Below are 21,603 nucleotides of genomic sequence, written 5' to 3' on the forward strand. Positions count from 1 at the left end.
GAATGACAGTGGACAAAGATTGGCTGCAGCTTGTGGGCCCTGAAAGAGCTTAATGGTACAGTGGCTTTCCCAGCCAGCAGGCATGTTTTCACACAGCTATGGCAATGAGAATGCTACCAAAATGAAGATGTAGAGGGGTGAATTTGTAGCTGGCTTCACTCTCCTATATATAGAACTGTTGTTATTGTTACCCATGGCTGTTGTGCAGCATGAAATCCTGACACCTCAAGAAATACTGGAGTGACCAGAGCTACAGACAATTGGTTATCTGCTTTCAGGACTTATGAATACCTTGTTTAGTCTACCTTTCACATACAATGTCTAGTCCTATTAAAATATAAGTGTCTCATACAATTTAATGTGTAGTTACGGGGATGCATAGACTCTCTGATGTTATTTGTATTACTGTATAGCCGGCTAGGTGCTAGTCATGAGCCAGGAACTCCACTGTGGTAGGCATTGTACGGACACAGAACAAAAAGCCTATACCTGCCCCAAAGAGTTTAAGTATAAAACAAGAGTTGACAAATGGATAAAGGCAGATGAGCAAGTACAAGGAGACAATGAGACAGTATTGATCAGCATGTTAGGCAGTGGTCTCAGCACACCAGCAGCATAACTGTTGTCAAGTTTTTTGTAGGTATTGTAGAAAAGGAGAACGTTAAGGAGAGTTTGAAGGTGGAATATGATTAGTTTTGTGAATGTTTACAGAGAGCGCCTTCCAAGTGTGAGAGGTAGCATGGCACACTGCTTGCCAGGGCAAAAAGCCTACACGGCTTCGACCTCAGAGCATTCAGCACCCCCATTCACTGTGCGCTTCCTGCAGCAAGTCCACCTGAGCGGGGCTCCTGGGGAAGCCAAAGGGCCCTGCACCCCAACTCTGCAGTCAGCTGTGACTCCGCCAGAGTATAAAATGGAAGGTTTATTAGTTGACAGGTACATAGCGTAGAACATAACTTGTTAGCACAGAAATTAGTGACTTTCAGCCACGTTCATCTTGGGGGAACCCTGGGCCAGATGCCGTAGACTCGCCCTTCAAGTCCCCCACAGCAGATTGAGCTGGAACCCATTGCCTGGCTTCCGACACGTCCATTGCTACTCCCCTGGGCTTTGTCCTGCTTCCCAGGCAAAATGTCACCTGATCACATTCCCCCTCCTGCTTCTCAGGTTGTGAAGGGCATCGGCCATAGCTTACCTGCAGGCAGCTGGGCAGCCTCATCTTCCCCCAAGGGTCTCAGTAAAAGTCACACACCCTTATTCCCACCACCGAGGCATTGATACAGTACACAGGGAAACTGAGGCACACAGGACAGTAAGACTTGCATGCAACATAGTGGGGAAAACCCCACTTCGTCACAAAGATGATGCCTAGTTTACAGGTCTGAGTGATACGCAGGAGGGTGGTGATGTTCAGTGATAGAAAAAAGAGGTAGCAGAGAAGACTTGGAGGGGAAGATTAAGAGCTCTGTTTTAGTCATGCTGAGCTTGAGCTGACAGCTAGACATCCATGAGGAGATATTGGAGAGGCAGTTGCAGATTTTTGTTTGGACAGGAGGAGACAGGTTAAAGTAGAGGTAGATCTGTAAGTTATCAGCATAGAAATGGCAGTTGCATTTGTGTTTCCAGATGAGAGTAGCCAGCCATAAGTTATAAAGGGAGAAGAGAAGGGGGACAAGGACACAGTCCTGTGGTGCCCCTATAAAAAGTTGGATGGGGGATGAGACATGCCAAAGGACACACTAAAGGAGGAAGAGAATTAGTAGGAGGGAAGAGTCACAGAGGGCATGGGTAGATAAGATTTCAACAAGAAGAGCGTGGTTGACAGTGTTGAAGGAAGCTGAGGATGAAGTACTGCTTCTGAACTTTGCCTGAAATGAGGTTGCTAGAGACTTTGGGAGAGCTATTTCAGTTGAGTGTAAGGCATGGAAGCTTGATTGGAGAGGATCTAGGATGGAACTGGAGGAGAGGAACTCTACAGTGATTGTAGAGAGTGCATTCAGTGAGCTTGGAGATAAAAGGGAGAATGGAGGTGGGGTGGTGGTTGGAGTGGAAAGTGGGGTCCAGGGTGTTGGTTTTTTGTTTTTTAACCTGGGCAAATCTAAAGCATGCTTTTATTGTCTAGCCCCAGGGAGCTCAGGAGATCGGATGGGGTCACTAGGACAGGCAGAGGGATTTGAGGAGGGAAGAGCAAATGATAAATATCTGGATCTGTGACTGGGAGAAAGAGCGTTGCGGGAGGGGAAGGGGTCATGTTATATTCTGTCAATTTTGTTCTGGAAAAATCCAGAGAGTCCTGTGCAGTGTGTGAATTGTGGACAGAAGGAAAAGGTTTTGAGGAGTGAGTCTAAGGCCTGGTCCACACTAACCCCCCACTTCGGACTAAGGTACGCAAATTCAGCTACGTTAATAACGTAGCTGAATTCGAAGTACCTTAGTCCGAACTTACCGCGGGTCCAGACGCGTCAGGGAGGCTCCCCCGTCGATGCCGCATACTCCTCTCGCCGAGCTGGAGTACCGGCGTCGACGGTGAGCACTTCCGGGATCGATTTATCGCGTCTAGACCAGACGCGATAAATCGATCCCAGAACAGCGATTGCCTGCTGCCGGACCCGGAGGTAAGTGTAGACGTACCCTAAGGTGGTGAAAAGGTGACTGAAATTGTGGTCTTAGGATTCAGTTAAGTTGGAGTAGACTTGTTCCGCTAGAGAGACAGCAGAACTGAAGGAGGACAGGAGAACAAATACGTAGTGGAGGAAGTCAGCCTGACCACAAGATATCTGCCAGACACACTGCAGCGTAAGAACAGGAATAGGGGAAGCAGATGTTGAAGATGAGCCAGGACTGGCGTTGGAAGGGTGGACCTTGCAATGGTATTTAGGGGTACAAAACAGTTGAGTGTAGGATATGAAACATGGAGAGAGTAAAAAACCGTATCAATGGAAGGGCGGCCAGGGAGGACAAGAAGTTGTCCATGCTGATGAACTGCAAGTCAGAGATGCTGAATGATAGCATGTGGGATGCCGTTGATGGGCAATGCTGAAAGAAATCAGGTGGTGGTTGGAGAGGGGAACTTCAGTTATTGAGAGAGATGTTCTTGGTGAAAACCAAGTCCAGGGAATTTTTGGTGAATGGAAGAATTAAACCAGGTCTAATGATGAGGGTGAGGAAATTCTTAAATATATCAGATGCTGGAAGTCTGTCTGTGAATCTTCATGTGCTCATCAGGGACTAAAATGAAGGATGATAAGAACACTGCAGAGAAGCCAAGTGATTTCTTTGCATCAAGTCTAATTCAGAGGATTTTGGAGAAATACATACTTTTTTCAGTAAATAAAAGAGGAAGCATTGGAAAAAATTCATAAATTAAATGGCAATAAGACTGGATGGCATACATCCAAGAGTTCTTGAAGTAGTTTCAGAATGAAGACCCTGAGCTGCAAACATATATTTATGATCCTCATTAAAATCACATAGGCTATGTCTACACTACAGTTTGTTGGCATAACTTATGTTGCTCAGGAGAGTGAATAAATCACCCCGACTGACATAAGTTACACCAGCATAAGGGCTAGTGTGGACAGCGCTAGGTCGACAGAAGAGCTTCTCCCGTCAACATAGCTTCTGCTGCTCATGGGGACTGGAGTAGTTAAGCCATTGGGACAGCTCTCTCCTGTCTGCTTAGAGTGGCTACAGTAGAGAGCTTACAGCAGGGCAACTGCATCGGTGCAGCTGCACCGCTGTAAACTCTGTAGTGTAGCTGTGACTGTACTATACTAACCAGGGGACTGGAGGGTAATGTTTTAGAGACAGTAGAACTTCAGAGTTATGGACACCGTGGGAATGTAGGTTGTCCGTAACTCTGAACAAAGTGCAGTTTGGGATCCAGATCCAGCAGTTGACACTCCAGGCTAGGATTTAGCAGCAGCGGAGCAACTGAGTTTGAAAGCTTGTCCCCCTCTGTGCAGAGGAGTGTGTGTGTGATATATGTCCCCCTCCTGGGAGGAGAGGGGTTAAAAACAGCATGGCCCCTCCCGCCCGGGTGAGTGGGGGTAAAAACAGCACTCCCCTCCTGGCAGTGGGTGGGGTGGAAGCTGTCCAGACCCCAGCGTTGCTCCTGCTCTGCTGTCTCTGACTGCCTTTGCCTGGCAGCTCCAGTGTCTTGCTATAAGTGGCTGACCCGTGAGTGGGGGTGGAGGTAGGGGTGGGATGAGGCGGGGGGAGGCAGCCCAGATGTGCCTACCTTTAAGATGCAATACAGGCACAGTACAGTACTTGCTTTTTTTTTTTTAATCTCTTCTGCCTGATTGGTTACTTACGGTTTCAGATGGTGTCCGGTTGACCGGTCTGTAACTCTGGTCCTCATATCTTTGAGGTTCTACTGTATCTTTGTTAAAAGTGCCTGGGTGTAATCTGTGAATTTCTGAAGTAAGCCTTATTTCTGTATCAGATAAACTTGTTGAAATGACAGTTTCAAAAAATATAAAACAATAAGATAAACATGATATGGTAAAGTAAAACCAGCACGGCTTCTTTTAAAGGAAAATTGGGTCTCTCCAAATTTCTAGAATTCTTTGTGTTGAAAATTTGATGATGAACTGGTGCAAAAATATATTTGGACTTTCAAAAAGCTTTTGACAAACCCCATAATAAGTCTAAATAGTATGTTTTCAACATTAGAAAAGATCGATGGTGGTGCGTCCTTATTCTATACTAAGATAGTGGTTTTATGTATTAATATCTTGGAAAGGGGGGTAAATAGTGAGCAAAATTTTTAGAGAACAAAATAACTGGAAGTTTTTTTTTTAGAACTCCATATTAGAAGCAGGATTCTGTGCTAGATGGATCATTGGGCTGGCCTAGTATGGCAATTCCTACTATGTTCCTATAATCTTATTTTCCTCATGGACTGTTATATCAGTAACTACACCTCTACCCCGATATAATGCTGTCCTCGGGAGCCAAAAAACCTTACTGCGTTATATGTGAAACCGCGTTATATCGAACATGCTGTGATCTACCTGAGTGCGCAGCCCTGCCCCCCGGAGCACTGTTTTACCGCGTTATATCTGAATTTGTGTTATATTAGATCGCATTATATCGAGGTAGAGGTGTAATCCTTTGAACATGCAATAGAATTGGTGTTCTCTCCTGACTCAGGGCTCTTCTCACAAAATGTAAGATCAAATTGGCATGTAAGCTGCTGCTTGTACACCTGGATGATTTTGTCCAGTTGGTCCTCACATTTTGTGGGTGGTTTTACTATTATGAGGTGGGTCCTCTTGCAGCCTTTGATGTGTTGAGTGGTTTCCGGGTGGAAACCTCCTCCTTTGCTACCTAAACAAATACTTGTTTATCAGCCCTTGGAGTTCTGATCATTGACAGATTTTACTTGCCACATTCCAGATCATTATGGGGGACCCATTAATAGCAAAACTGAGAGGGACCTTATACCGTACATTTTTTTCCTTGCTGTTGAGATTGACACACGTGTCTGGGAAGCCCGGCTTCTTCAGGACAAGTGGGATGTGCTCTCAGATTGCCCGGAATCATAAACCACTGTGCTACCCCATTGCCTCAGCAAGAGGTAGCTTTGCTGGAGTGTAATCTGTGAGAGTCAGCTCCTTACCCTACGTACTTGTCTGCCTCACCAGCAAACTCCTCAAGATCTTGCCAGTCTTAACCTTGCTTTGCAGATAACATTCAGTGTACCAGAGTTCCCCAGAGGCATATTTCTGAAGTGTCCAGGGCCTCTTACTGGACGCTCACAGAAATTCCCAGGTTTTGCTGTCTCCAAAGAGACTGAGATGCACACCTTATTTTAGTATAACATTACTGAGATGAATTTATAATAAAACAAGAATAAGTTTATGAATGAAGAACAGAGATTTAAATATTAAACACAGATAATAGAAACAGAAGATGGTTACAAATAAAACCGAATAAAACATGCTTGCTAATGTCTTAAAATTTAACAGATTATTATCCTGGTCTTAGACAATTTCTTATATACAGTCATTTTTCAGCTTCCTCAATCCACATAGTTGAGAGACCCACCTTTCATAAATTCCAAGAGCGCTGGCTTCCTTTTGTTCCTTAAATGATGGATAACAAAGGAATCCCCTTTCTTTCCTTTTATAGCCCAGGAAACCTTTGAAAAGTATTATTTGAAAAGTAAGCCCAAAGAAAGTTAGTCTCCCCTGCTGCTTGTTTTTTGGGGTACAGATGCCAAGTCCCTTCTTCATCCCTTAGTCAGTTTGCTCTTTCGATTAGCTTGATCACTTTATTTACCATAGATGCAAATATACCTTTGTCCTTTTCCTGTAATCAACCCATGTTGTTTTCTCATCCCTCTGTTAGCTTGGCTCACAGAGACAGGTAAATCCACATTCTTTTGTCTTAGGACATGTTTGTTTGTCCTGGAGTGGAACTGATGATTATGGTAATATAGTGGTCCCTTGCTCTCTGGCTCAGAGGGAGGCCACTCTATCTCACTGGGTCAAGCAACAAAGGACAGTTAATTAGCAGTCTATAGCTCTGAGCAGGGCAGAACAGTCAATGGTCTCGAGCCCAGGCTAGGGCAGACGGCACTCACAGTCTGGAGTTCCGGCCCTCTGGGTGGGGAAGAGCAGGGAGCAGGCTTTCACCAAGGCCTCATGGGTAAGGCACTGAGCAAACACAGTCTGGGGCTCGTAGCCTTCTGGCTGGGGCAAACCAAAAACACAGCACAGGCCTTCTGGCCAAGGGGAAGTTGGCCACCAAGTGAGGTTGGAAGCAGGGGGTAGAAGGACCAGGGCCCACCCTACTCCACTGGGTCCCAGTCCAGGACCCTAACAGTGACAGATGGCTCCACCACGGGGTCAGCGGGGATCCCACCGAAACAAGCTGACTGGCAGCAAAACCGGTTGAAAGTCTGGTTTCCCTGGGCTACTTCCTAATAGAGTCTGGGGATACGGCTCTGTAGTCCAAAGATCTTCCGTTTCCTCAGGGTACATGGTTGGTGACAGTCCTGGCAACTATTTCTCCGGGGTCGGTATCCTGCGGGGGGGTGGGGGGGGAGCACTGCACAGTGCAGGTTCAGCTCCAGAATTTTGCAGTGGGCTGGAGATATCTACCTTCTTCCCTGGCTCCAGCCCACCTGAGCTGCAGGGCCCGCCTTTTATACTTTCTGCCACACCCCTCTGCTTCTGCCACAGGGGGTGGGGCTGGTTTGACTCCGCCTAGGGGGATTGTAGTGGTCTCTTGCTCTCTGGCTTGGAGGGAGGCACTCTGCCTCACTACAGGCAGAATATTATTGGAAAGAATTTCAAATGACAACTCTGTGGGACTGGCTGGTATTGTCCAAGCTCATCCCTTAAGTATGATGTGGCCCATGCATTCCTTCTGCCATTGAATTAGCAAGGGCACATCTGTAGAAATTGCAGAGTTTTCCTAGGAACTTTGACAGGAAACCATTAGAAACACAGACTTTCATCATGACTAGCTAGGAGTATTTTGTCACAGGCTGTTCAGTCTTGGGTATATAAGAGTACTCTGAACATTCTGGGGTAGGGGATGCCATCTAAGCTGTTTGCTATTAGTATGTTGTGGTAATAATCTTTTCAAGGAAGTAATTGAAAGTGCCACTTAGAATTGGTGTATTTGGGAGGATGTGGGGAATCTCTCCTCTTTGTGCATTTCACAAGAGCTGACAATTAGGGGCTGCAGGATGTTGGGGGAGCTGGGCTTTCAGTACAAATGTGTGGACTGGTGGGGCAAGGACTTCTATGCGTTGATATTCATTTGTGTTTGGGGCTGGTGTGTTTATGGTGCCCTCATCTGGTGCTTCAGGATGAGACTAATAGTTCCCAAGTTTGTGGTAAATAGGAAAAAGGATTAAGGGAAGTCCTTTCCCAACAATAAGCTAAGTTGGAAGGAACTCCCAATCACTCACTGTTTATTTCAGATTCTGCATGTTATTTTATGACATCCTGGATTATGACTTTACATGTTTTGTAGTTTTGCAAAACTTTTTGTATTGTAATACATTTTAGTAGCTCAGTTTATTGGTATAAAATTATGTATAAGACAGGATCCTTTCAATTTTTTTTCATAAAATCAAAAGCAAAATGGAATGAAATTAAAAAGGCTTGGTTGGCTGAAGTACCATGAGATAGAATTAAAACTTTCCATTTCATAAATCCTTTTTCATAATTCAAATTTCTAAATGAGTATGATCAATGAAGGGTAATGAAAGCTGCTTATAGAATTTATTGCACATTCAGATACGTTATTTTGTGTGTGTTTGAAAATGGAATTTCTATTTCATATTTAAGCATGACAATAGTTCAGTCTAGTAGGTGGTTTGTTATTTAATGCTGGTGTTAGATGGATTTTTTTCCCACTACTGTTCTTAACACTGGAAATATATTCAGTTGTTTTTTTAACCCTGAGATGAAAGTCTTGTTTTAACAGATTGTTGCTAATTAGTGCTGAAGAGCTGTTGAAGTTAACTCTGTAATTGCAAAATTAAATAATTCTTACTTATTGATCTTGATGTAGATATTCCACTCAGGACAGTGGAGATGTATCATAGAATATCAGGGTTGGAAGGGACCTCAGGAGGTCATCTAGTCCAACCCTCTGCTCAAAGCAGGACTAATCCCCAGACAGATTTTTGCCCCAGATCCCTAAATGGCCCCCTCAAGGATTGAACTCTCAATCTTGGGTTTAGCAGGCCAATGCTCAAACCACTGAGTTATCCCACCTCCTAAGAGGTGGTCCAAATGGTACTGATTTTTTAATACATGAATTTAACAGAGTTTGAAAGAAGAGGAGGTTCTTTGACATTCTGCTGACATAGTTGTGAACAGATATAACATGCCAGGAGGAAAGAAAAGAGAAAGGGTAGATTGACAAAATAGGGAGAGAAAGAGAAATGGACTAGGAAGAACATATAAAAGATTAGTTACTAATCAAATTTTCATTCTGAATTTAAAAGAAAATGCATCCTGCTAATATAGGAGGTGGAAAGCAAACTGGAATAGTGAGTTTAGTAACTTTGTGATTAGAGAGTAATCTTAAATATGCTATTAACATTTCTAGCATTCTACTTCAATTAATGTTGACAGTTTTAAGGCCTTCCAAGATCTGCTCAGGCACAATGTGGAGGCCCTTGGTATAGAAATTATGGTTATATAGGAAAGAGCTCATAAACTCCTTGACATCTGGACTATATCAGCTACTGCCAAGATTGCTCCCAATCAATGAGGTCATTCTTGAGCCAGCCAAATATCTCTGGCAAACTCCAGCCACTATTCAGCCCGCATCCAAACAGGTGGAGAAGCATTATCAGATGTCCCTGAAAAATTTTGAGCACTCTTACTCTCTTTGAAACCTGGGATCATTAGTAGTCAGTGTTACGGAAAAATCTAAGTCATTGAAAGGTAGAGAAAGAGAAGAACCCCATACTTGGTACTGAGAGAAAAGAAATTACATCCATTGGATGCATGTAGAACTCTGCATTATTATATTGACAGGATTAAACCATTCAGACTGTGAACACATCTATTTCTGGCTATAGCTGGATGTTCAAAATGTGAATCTATCTAATCTCAAAGTATATAAAAATGGATACCACTACGCAGCTCTTTGTGTTACCAAATGGCTGATGTACCTCTCCCACCAAACATCAACTAATTCCAACAGTGATAGACTTTTTCCTTCTGCTTCAGTCCCAGTGTTAGAGATTTTCAGGATGGCAATGTGCAGTAACCCACTGATATTTTTTGTCAAACACTCTGCCTTGGACTTAGCAGCTAGGTCAGATGTCAAGTTTGGGAAGCCAGTCAATCACTATTCAGCTGATGCAGCTGAAACTCCTCATCCCCACCATCCTGAAGAGGATCCTGCTTGCCAATAACAGTGGGATTCACACTGAGGCTATGTCTGTACTACCGCGGTAAGTCGACCTACACTATGCAACTGCAGCTACGTGAATGACTTAGCTGGAGTTGACGTACTTTAGGTCGAGTTACCGCGAGGTCTGCACCGCGGGGGGTCAACAGGAGAAACTCTCCTGTTGACTTACCTTACTCTTCTCGTCGGGGTTAGAATACAGGGGTCGACTGGAGAGCAATCTGTGTTGATTTGGCGGGTCTTCAACAGATCTGCTTAATCAACCACCGGTGGATTGATCTCAGAGCGTCGATCCTGGCTGTAGTGTAGATATAGCCTGAGACATAAAGAATGGTTACTTACCCTTCAGAAGCTGCGGTTCTTTGAGATGTGGTACTCGCTGTGGACCCCACAACCCACCCTCCATCCCTCTTTTGGTGTCCTCAGCCACTGTGGGCTTCAATTATGAGGAAACTGAGTGGGAGGCATGGATGCTATGCCCTCTGACAGGAATAAAAGGAGGCACATGGCATGTTCACAGCCCCAACGAATGTTACTATAAAAAAAAAAAATCTGATCGTGTGTATATTGGGTGCATGTGAAGCTATAAATTGGAATCCATAGTGACTACAACATCTTGAAGAGTGGCAGGTTAAGGAACCATTCTGTATTGAGAAATTAAAGCAGAAAGAGTCTCTCTTGTATTTCTAGGCTCTGTCAGATGAGGGGCATTTATAGCTTCTGTGTTTTTTTGAGTTTACGAAGGCTGGCTCCGTATAGAGCATTGATTTTTTGCTCTTTTGATTCTTGACATAGGCTTGCAGTAAAAATTACACTGAAATTAAGTGGGTAGATGGGAAAGATGCTTGAGGGAGGGAAGGAAGAGGAGAAAGATAGAAAAAATAGTGATTTTAAGGTCTGATTTCACACAGTCTATTTGAACTAGAAATAAATGCTGCATGCTACTGGTAAAATAAGATCCTCAGATTTGCAATGAAATTTAGGATGATTTTTTTAACCTAAATGGTTTTCAAGATATTGGACTTTACAGTGGTCACTGGTCCCTCACTCTAGCAGTGCTCTCTTGGCACTGTTCCAGGTGTTAGCTCACAGCGCTATTGCTTTTGTAACATATTACCAAGTTATGCTCTGCAACCTCGGAAGATTAGGAAAAAAAGAGATTAATGATGTGGCATAACCTCACCAGTTTACATCAAATGAGCCAACCACTGGAACTTGCTCTCAGGTTAACCTTGCGGTTTGTAAAATTAAAGTAACCATTAATGAAAAGTGGCAAAGCACACATATCCTAGAAAGCAAACTTGGATTTAAGCCACACTTTCTCTGCTTTTAATCTACATGCTTTGATACTTTATGCATATAACTTTGTGTTTTACACTGTCGTGAAACTAATTTTTATTTTTAAATTTGTATTTTTGTTTGTTATAATCTGAAAAGTTACTTGGTAAAACTAACCTTGTGGGGCTGCATGTTTTGAGTCCCAATGACTGCCTGTTCAAATGTGATTAGTTTACAAGTAAAAGGTTTTTCTAACAGTAAATGCTGCAAACTCAACTTGAGATCTGAGTCAAGCTGTGTTCTTTTTGACTTGCATGTTTTCAAGGAAGCAGTCAGAACTTAATAAGCAATTGTATTGATGTATGTTTCAGAACTGAATCCATTTTGCTTTCTAATAGCTATATTGACTAAAGAGCTCAGAAAAGTAAAAAGTAGTAATATATTTGGGGCATTCTATATGTTGGGGGAGCATCCTCTAACTCACATATTCCTCATTTATATATAATTGTAATATTGCATATAAAGCAGGCCGTATGAGGTATCAGGGGAAAGGCTATGATCTGCTGAAAGTCATTTTTTATCTAAATCTGTATATCATTAATGCATATGAAGTTATATGAATGTGTTGTATGGTTGTCATTAAAATATGCTGTGGGTTTGGGAGACACCCATTTACTAGCTCTCCAGAGACAATGACAAGGGAGGGTGCTAAACAGATATGACCAGCCATTGTCCAGCAGAGGAGTTACAATATAATGACTCACGTGCACAAGGCCACACCAGGGGAATTGCTCAACCTTGCCTGGGGACTCAGCCCTCCAGACATGCCTAGACTTGTGTTCTCCATTCACATGGGACAAAGGGTATAAAACAGAACACAGTGGCCACATGCTTGGCCTTACTTCTGCCTCCATCTATGCTGCAAACAACAAAGACTGAAGACTCCAACAGAGGAGACCAGCCCAGGTTTAAGGGACAAACCTGTATATTAAGGGCTGCAATAGCCAGTGGGGTGGAAAAAAACTGCATAATCTAGATGTTACCCAGTCTAATAGGGTTGAGAGTTTAGACTGCATGCTTGTATTTTATTTTATTTTGGTAACCACTGTGACTTTTTGCCTATCACTTAAAATCACTTAAAATCTATCTTTTGTAGTCAATAAACTTCTTTAACTGTTTATTTTTAACAGTGAGTTTGCCTGAAGTGTGTGGTAAATCTGCTCAGGTTTGCAAAGGCTGGTGTATATCCACTTTTCATTGATGAAGCGGTGAACCAATTAATAAATTCGTCTTGAGCAGTGCAAGACAGTATATTCCTGAGGTGCAAGGCTGGGTGCTGGGGTGATTTGGTTGGTGCCTTTCCCTGTGTGATTCATGAGTGGCTCTGGGAGCATTCATACATTCTAGCTGGGTGTGGGGCTCCACATGCTATTGTGCTGAGTGATAACAGCACCTGGAGGGGTTTGCTGCTTGTCACTAGCAAAGGACTGTGAGAGAGAGCCCAGGCTGGAGAGTTAAGGGGGCACAGTGGTCCCATAGTCCCAGTCTGCACCCTGGGGAACCTGTCAAAATATTTTTGTCAGAAAAGTAAATAAATTTGACATAAATACACACAGGACAGATCTAGTAACCATAATCACAGCAATTTGGATAGTTATGCAGGCAAACATGAAATTTATTTTAAAATATTAAAAATATCAAGTGTTATGCAGATTGAGAGGTTAAAGTTTAGTACTATATCATATATTGTTGTATATCAGAAAATGGTAAACTTTATCTTCACAAGCTTATTTTTCTAGAGGTAAGTATCCTGGTACATGATCCCTGCTCTTAGCCTGCAATATGTAGCAGTGATGAGTTGCTTTGATACCGCTAATATTTTAAAAATTTAATGAGGCTACAGTAGTTAGACATTCTATATTTCTCTCTTTTTCAAAAGAGTCTGTGTACCCACACATTCATTTATTTTTTGTCAAAAGTCATATCTGGGAAAAGGTATTAAATAGAATAGTGGGTTTAAAGGGTGGTGGTAGACAAGTAAGGTGGCAGATGGTATGCAGGGAGGGGTAGAGAAAGTAATCTACACGACAAGAAAATTCATGGGAAGGCTCATCTTTAGTATGTGGGAGGAAAGTCATGTATAGCATGGGAACAATTTGAGTTGAGAAGGAACTGTCAGGTGGTGTGTCAGAATGTAGCAGGGGAGGGACAGGAGGTGGGAAACATGAGATAGAGGTCACATTTACAGTAGACTGTTTCACCCGTAGAATTCATGCCAGCATCCAGCCGCTCACATTAGTTTTGATAAAGCACGTGCACACTTGGCCTTTGCTGATGCAGTGTGTCCTTATGGCAAGAGCCTGTATGGGCAAAAGATGTACAGCACTGTAAGTCGGTATCCCAGTGCTCCCACCTCACTATTCGGCAAGCTGCCTTGTGGGACTTCCTTTTTTGCAGTACATTGCGGGGTAATAGCTCTCCTTTCATGGAATTATGGAAGTTTGAGATCATTTCCCCATAATTCCTTCCATCCCATGGTCTTTTTGCACTTTTTTCTAAAATTCACACAGTTCCCTCCATTACATCCCATAATCTGCTCTTCCTCACACTGGTTTTCAATCTCTTCTCCATTTTGCTGTCAAATTCATGGGTGCTGAACAGGTCAGTGGAATTCTTGTTTCTGTTTTAGAGATGGGCCTGATTTTTCTCTATTTGCAGCACCTCAATTACCACAGCAACTGGTTGCGCAGCAGTGAAATTGAAAATATTGAGGAAGAGTGGATGATGTGGACAAAGAATGGAACTGGCCAGGTGCTGCATTCATTCAATGACCAGCGGCGCACAGTAGAGTAGCATTTTTGGCCTGTGAAGTAAGCACTGAGTGGTGGGATTAGATCCTTATGCAAATCTGGAATGATCTACAAAGGCTGCAGAACTTTGGGATGCAGAAGAGGACATTGCTGAAGTTGTAAGCCAAGCTTGCAAAAGCCTCCAAAGCATGCACACCAAAAGAGAGGAGTTTTGATAGAGGAGAAATGGGTAGAGCTGGGCAAATAACAGATGTTTTGTTTTGCTGGCTATTTTGAAAAAACAAATATCTAATTTCTGGTTGAAACGGAAGCAACATTTTTTGAAATCTTATGGCTAATCAAAAAGTTGAATTTTTTTGAATTGAAACTAATTTTTTCTTTTTGTTTTGACCCAAATAAATTTGTTTAGACTTTCAGGCATTTTGACAAAAGAGAAGACTATGTAAAGAAAACGAGGAGTTGGTGGTGGTGATGGTGCCTCCCCTTATAAGCTTTAGCCCAATGATTAGGGCACTCACTTAGAGTGTGGGAGACCCAAGTTCAGTTCTCCTTTCTGCCTGATGAGAAGAAGGGATTTAAACTTGATCCTCCCACATTGCAGGAGAGTATCCTAGTCCCTGGGCTATGGGATATTCTGGTATGGGACTTTGTCCTAGCCACCAAATTGTAGAGTCATTCTTGCTATCTCTCGCTCAATTATTATCCATTATTAATGAATAACTATGGATTGCAATTACAAATGACAGTGGATAGTTATTGGGCACCAGCAGCACCACCACTTTATCATCCTCCTTGCTTTTTTGTGAATATAGTCATACTTTCCTTTGCTTTTGTCAAAATGTCAGAAAGTCTAAATAATTTTTTTGAGGTTGAAACAAAACATTTCATTTTGACTTTTCTGGTTCAGTTGAAACTATTTGGTGAACTCAGCATGAATTCATGAATAGTTTTGTTTGATCTGAAATTGCATTTTTTGGAGAATAAACTATTTGTCTGAAACACTTTGCTCAGCTCTAGAAATGGATGGTTATTGTTCTATAGAAGCTTGTAATCCCTTATTGTTATAAGTCAGTGAGCAATCAGTTAGGTGTTGGAAAGTTTTTCCAATGGTGATGGTCGTCATCCAGGTGTGTAACACGATTACGTGGGTCTTGCTGCCCAGGATTGTGACTCTTGACAATATGCAGGAAATAATAGGGATATTTGATGCAGTTGTCTTGCTAAACTGTGATAGGATGATAGATGCATATCCTGATTCTGCCTCCCTCCCCTTCCCAACCTTGCTTCTGCATACATAAACAGAAAGAGGTACGTTTCCATATTTATGTAAGTATTGGCTGATCACTAGGGATGTTTCAGTGACATGTCATTGGGTGGAAGTGTATGATGCTCACAGGATTTTTTGAAAAGCTGCATGCAGGGATGTTTTTCTTGTAATAGCACATTCATATTGGTTGAAAAACAACAAAGAGTCTGGTGGCACCTTAAAGACTAACAGATTTATTTGGGCATAAGCTTTCGTGAGTAAAAACCTCACTTCTTCGGATGCATAGAGTGAAAGCTACAGATGCAGGCATTATATACTGACACATGGGGAGCAGGGAGTTACTTCACAAGTGGAGAACCAGTGTTGACAAGGCCAATTCAATCAGGGTGGATGTAGTCCACTCCCAATAATAGATGAGGAGGTGTCAATTCCAGGAGAGGAAAAGCTGCTTCTGTAGTGAGCCAGCCACTCCCAATCCCTATTCAAGCCCAGATTAATGGTGTTGAATTTGCAAATGAATTTTAGTTCTGCTGTTTCTCTTTGAAGTCTGTTTCTGAAGTTTTTTTGTTCAATGACAGTGACTTTTAAATCTGTGATAGAATGACCAGGGAGATTGAAGTGTTCACTTACTGGCTTGTGTATGTTACCATTCCTGATGTCCGATTTGTGTCCATTTATTCTTTTGCGGAGGGACTGTCCGGTTTGGCCAATGTACATGGCAGAGGGGCATTGCTGGCACATGATGGCATATATGACATTAGTGGATGTGCAGGTGAATGAGCCCCTGATGGATGGAAGACACATCATACGATCCAAGACACATCATACGATCCAAGACACATCATACGATCCATTGTCTACAGCCAAGCCCTAAGATACAACCGAATTTGCTCCAACCCCTCAGACAGAGACAAACACCTACAAGATCTTTATCAAGCATTCGTAAAACTACAATACCCACCTGGGGAAGTGAGGAAACAGATTGACAGAGCAAGACGGGTACCCAGAAATCACCTACTACAGGACAGGCCCAACAAGGACAATAACAGAACACCACTGGCCATCACATACAGCCCCCAGCTAAAACCTCTCCAGCGCATTATCCACGATCTACAACCTATCCTGGAAAATGATCCCTCACTCTCACAGACCTTGGGAGGCAGGCCAGTCCTCGCTTACAGACAATCCCCCAACCTGAAGCAAATACTCACCAGCAACTACACACCACACCACAGAAACACCAACCCAGGAACCTATCCCTGTAGCAAACCTCGTTGCCTACTCTGTCCCCATATCTACTCTGGCAACAGCATCAGAGGACCCAACCACATCAGCCACACCATCAGGGGCTCATTCACCTGCACATCCACTAATGTCATATATGCCATCATGTGCCAGCAATGCCCCTCTGCCATGTACATTGGCCAAACCGGACAGTCCCTCCGCAAAAGAATAAATGGACACAAATCGGACATCAGGAATGGTAACATACACAAGCCAGTAAGTGAACACTTCAATCTCCCTGGTCATTCTATCACAGATTTAAAAGTCACTGTCATTGAACAAAAAAACTTCAGAAACAGACTTCAAAGAGAAACAGCAGAACTAAAATTCATTTGCAAATTCAACACCATTAATCTGGGCTTGAATAGGGATTGGGAGTGGCTGGCTCACTACAGAAGCAGCTTTTCCTCTCCTGGAATTGACACCTCCTCATCTATTATTGGGAGTGGACTACATCCACCCTGATTGAATTGGCCTTGTCAACACTGGTTCTCCACTTGTGAAGTAACTCCCTGCTCCCCATGTGTCAGTATATAATGCCTGCATCTGTAGCTTTCACTCTATGCATCCGAAGAAGTGAGGTTTTTACTCACGAAAGCTTATGCCCAAATAAATCTGTTAGTCTTTAAGGTGCCACCAGACTCTTTGTTGTTTTTGTAGATACAGACTAACACGGCTACCCCCTGATACTTCATATTGGTTGGGTTGCAATGGTAATTGTGATTCTCTGGGCCTTAGCCTACGCGTTACTTCTGTGGCTCATGAAGTCATACACTGGGCACCTTGAACAGAAACAAGGAAAGATGTAATTATCAGCTAAACAGGTGCAGAATGACCATGGAGTGTGCAGTTGGCAGATTAAAGGGATGCTGGAGATCTCATGTCTAGGCCAGATCTCAGTGATCCAAATATTCTTCTTGTTATTGCTGCATGTTGTGCTTTATGAACTATATGCAAAGCCAAGGGGGAAGTGTTACCAGCAGGGTGGAGGGGGGAAGTGGAAAAACGGATTCTGAGCAGCCTGACACAAGAATAACTACTAGAGTTTGTTGAGATGCTGTACATCTGATGGAGGCCTTAGAGGCACACTTCGCCAGTGTGCAATAGTCAGTGTGCTGCTTTTGTTTTATTTTGGAATTAATTACAGATTTACTTATTACAAGTTTATTGATTTGTGAATAAATTGTAGTTGGCATGTCTATTAATTTTAAATGCATTGTTAACATTTTATGAATCTGGTGAGAGGGTACTGATTTGAGGAGTTCACGTGTCTTGAAAAATAAAGTCAATAAATCGCAATTTTCACAAAATAAAACTTTATTGAGCAGTAATAAACAACACAAATACTTCTAAAAAGATTTAAAATGACTAAAAGAGTGCAAGATTCTGCTTGCCCTGGGATGAATCACAGCTCAGTATAGGTGTAGTCACAGCAGTTCTTATTTTCCAGTGAAAGGCATACTATGGCAGGCTATGCTGATACTTTGGGGGGGGTGTGTACAACCTAGGAGGAGAGAATTGTCCATGAAGTGCAATGGATGCTGGCGTGCAAGTCTTTGGGTATTTTCCTTGGTAGTGCTTTGGAACATCTGAGTTTGAGGAGCTGCATGTTGTCTTGGTGCTCTTCCTTATGTATCTCTCAGTCCTGCCTTTCCTCATGCAAGAGCTCCCTACACTTGTAAGCCCTGCCCTCAGAGATCTTGAGCAGATCAGAGAATGTGTCCTCCTTTGTTCTTTTATCCCTCCCTCCCCGGCCCCTTATTAAGGGCAGTCTTTCAGCAGATATGGAGGATAACCCAGCCAGGCTGCTGATAAACAACCAGACAGACATTGCTAGATTTAAAGGGTTAGCAGACAGGAAAAGATAAGTGTTGCAACTCCCTAAAATGTTACCAGAAAGATTTCATAAAAATATGGAGTGATCAGACTGACTGCCATTTGCTTCAGGACTGTTCAGCAGCTCCCAATGTGGTGAATATATGGCCGTACTTTTCAAACCCTCTATCCATGAGGGGTTGGGGGTCCTGGGGAAGTGTAGGGGTAGTGTAGTAAATACTGCTAAATTTATTACAGGCAGTGATAATTCTGGCTGGTGTCTTGTGGTGCACCAAAGGCCCAAAGAAGGTGTTATGGATTTACAGGATCTGTGCTATGCTCTGGCCTGTAGATAATCTCCTGGGAATGCCTGTAGTCTGCCAGACACCCAAATGGTCACACTCTTCCATAAGAGTAGACGATGTAGCCTCAGAAACTGAGCTCCAGCACTCTGGTTTCTCACTGTGAGCTCTGTCCAGCAAGTCTGACTGAAGGAGACTCCCGTTCAGAGACTTTAACTCCCTTCAAGAATCCATGCACTTCACTCAGTATTTGCAACGATTCCAGGCAGCTTTTTCATAACAGAGTAGGGTTTATTAGTCAACTGAAATACAGCACTGGGAAGTCCTTAACTTTTGCTTCTCTATGCTAATCTAAGACCAAGTTCAGACTAGCTACAACCAGGGTGCCACCCAGCCAAGGTGCTGTCAGATTCATTTTGGCTTAGCCACTCTCTGTCCTTTTGCCTGTGCCCCCCAGGTGAGAATTTCTGTGACTCTGTGATTTCTTATCACAGCCTCCTGCTACCTCTCAGTCCATCATCGTCCTGCTGCAAAGTCATGCTGAGTTCACGTGTTCTTCTTGCCAGAGCCTCCCATTGTGAAAAGTCAGTTGTCCAGTCACTGGGGCTCCCATTGTCTTTCCAGATCCTCCATTGATGGTTTGATTCCACCCAGTGATTATTGACCCATCCGTGTCACCGCAGACAAGTGATACAAACATCTCATTTCTCTTACATTGCCTCAGCAGCGTTATTTTAACACTTCTGCACCCTCTGGATAGCATTACAAAGCCAAATGAGTCACTGCTATGCATAGCATTGATAAAAATATTACAGAAAATTCCCACATTCGTCACTGAAAGGCAGCTCGATGTTGCCTAGGCCCATATGCTGCCAGTGTCTTCACAGAGGTGATGTCACTGGAGCTTGTTGCATAGGTGTGGGAAGGTGTCTTGCCCCACCGGGAGAAACCAGGCTGCCCTTCCCAGAAATGTACAGGCAAAAATGAAAGAATATTTGATTGAAATTGCTCCAGAGGAGAAAAGGGATGTTTGGGCCAAAATAAATCAGAAACTGCAAGTGGAGAAGGGTGGTTGTTGCTGCTTAGTTCTGGGAGCCAGTAAAAAGCCAAGCCTACCAAGCCAGCAACGTACCATTTCTACCTCTTTTTATTCCTGAATCAAAGCACAATGCATAATTAATTTGTTTTGGACTTGGATTCTCAGACTGGAAAATCAAAGCACATATTTAGTCTGTAGTTTTATTCATAAAAATCCTGTAGTAAGAATGCTCAGTTGTTGAATTGCTTACACTGATTCTTTTTATTTGAATGCTTAGGTATCTGTTTCAGTGCATTTCTTTTTCTGTTTGCAATGCACAGATTTATATTTGCATTATTACATTGCTAGAATTTCTGCCTGCCTGCTTGCCAAAAGCGTGCATTTGGGAATGTTTTTGCCTTGCGTGTAGTATTCTGTCCTGTTTTGCACTGTGTGTTCGTACAATAAACTTGGTACTTCAAAAGGAATTGGTCTGTTCCCTGCCTGCGAGTTTGACCACCATTCTGAGAGCGGGGAGGAGAGAGAACAGTGTGTGTGAAGTTAAAGTTAGGTGTATTAATGCCTTAAAAAAACAAACACACAAAACAAAACAAAAACATCTGATCTCCCTTCCCCTCCCTCAGTGGTTTCTGTCTCTAGGCTCATCTGGGTCAGGTTTAGCTGGGTTGCAAAGAGCTCCTGGCTATCTGACAGGTTTGCCTTCTCTGTGTCCTTGTCCTCAATAAGCTCTCAATAAGTTCCCGGCCAATGAGAGCTACAGAGCTAGTGCTTGGGGCGAATGCAGTGCGCAGAGCTGCCTGGCCACGCCTCCACCTAGGAGCTGAGGGAGTGGGATGTTGGCACTTCCAGGGGGCCCCCCCAAGGTGAGCACCACCAAGAGTCCTCACCCTATCCCATGTCCCAACCTCTGCCCCCTCCCACACCCAAACTCCTGCTGCTGCGGAGGTTGAGGGGAAGAGGCGCGGTGGCCCAAGACCAGGGCTGCTCGGGGGGGAGGGGGGTAGTGGGACAATTTGCCCCGGGCCCCACAGGAGCCCCCACGAGAATGTCGGAGGCTCCCCCCCCGCCTCCTCCTTCCCCCATCCCCCGGCGCCTTAGCGCGCCGCGTCCAGGAGCGGCCCTGGACAGCGCTGCAGCAGTGGGACCTGAGCTCCTCCCGCTCAGAGCCGTGTGGTAAGGGGGGGCGGGGTTGCGAGCTCAGGTCCCACCGGAGCCCGCCCCCTTACCACGCGGCTCTGAGCGGGAGGAGCTCAGATCCCGCCGCTGCAGCGCTGTCCAGGGCCGCTCCTGGACGCGGCGAGCTGAGGCTCCAGGAGAGGTGGGAGTAAGCAGCATGGTAAGACCCCCCTGAGCCGGACACCCCCTCACACGCACAGCCCTGACCCCCATCTCCAAGCCTAGCCCCTCTCAGCCGGGCACCCCCGACACCATCCCCCCACAGCTCTGACGCCCAGCTCCTCTGAGCCTGGCATCCCCCGACCCAGATCCCAGCTCCCCACCCAGCCCTGGGCAACAGCAGTGCCACCCCCAGGCAGCAACAACCCATTGGCACCAACCGTCACCATCACCAGCCCATTATGTAATTGCAAATGTATTAAATCATTTAATGTTTTTAAATAATGTATTTCGTGTATTTTCAAATTATTAAAAATTAATTTTTGAATGTATTTCACTGGTTATTTTTTACATTTCCAAATATATGTTACTATAGTATTGCAACTTTTTTTTTATGGAAGGGGCCCCCGAAATTGCTTTGCCCCAGGCCCCCTGAATCCTCTGGGCGGCCCTGCCCAAGACTGCCCCAGGAGTGGGCGGTGCGACTGGTCTAGGGACTGCCTGAGCTGCTCAGGCGGGCCCCGGACTAGGTGCATCAGCCGTGCAGAAATCACAGAAAGTCACGGAGTCTGTGACCTA

At 44.0% G+C, this 21,603-nt stretch overlaps 1 protein-coding gene across 5 annotated transcripts in view; it reads left to right on the plus strand.

Moving 5' to 3' along the window:
* RNGTT (RNA guanylyltransferase and 5'-phosphatase) overlaps positions 1–21,603 on the plus strand; it is a 412,738-nt gene that overhangs the window by 146,453 nt on the left and 244,682 nt on the right. The window lies entirely within an intron of this gene.

Source organism: Trachemys scripta, chromosome 3 (assembly GCF_013100865.1).
Source record: "Trachemys scripta elegans isolate TJP31775 chromosome 3, CAS_Tse_1.0, whole genome shotgun sequence".
In the NCBI taxonomy this organism is placed as follows: domain Eukaryota; kingdom Metazoa; phylum Chordata; order Testudines; family Emydidae; genus Trachemys; species Trachemys scripta.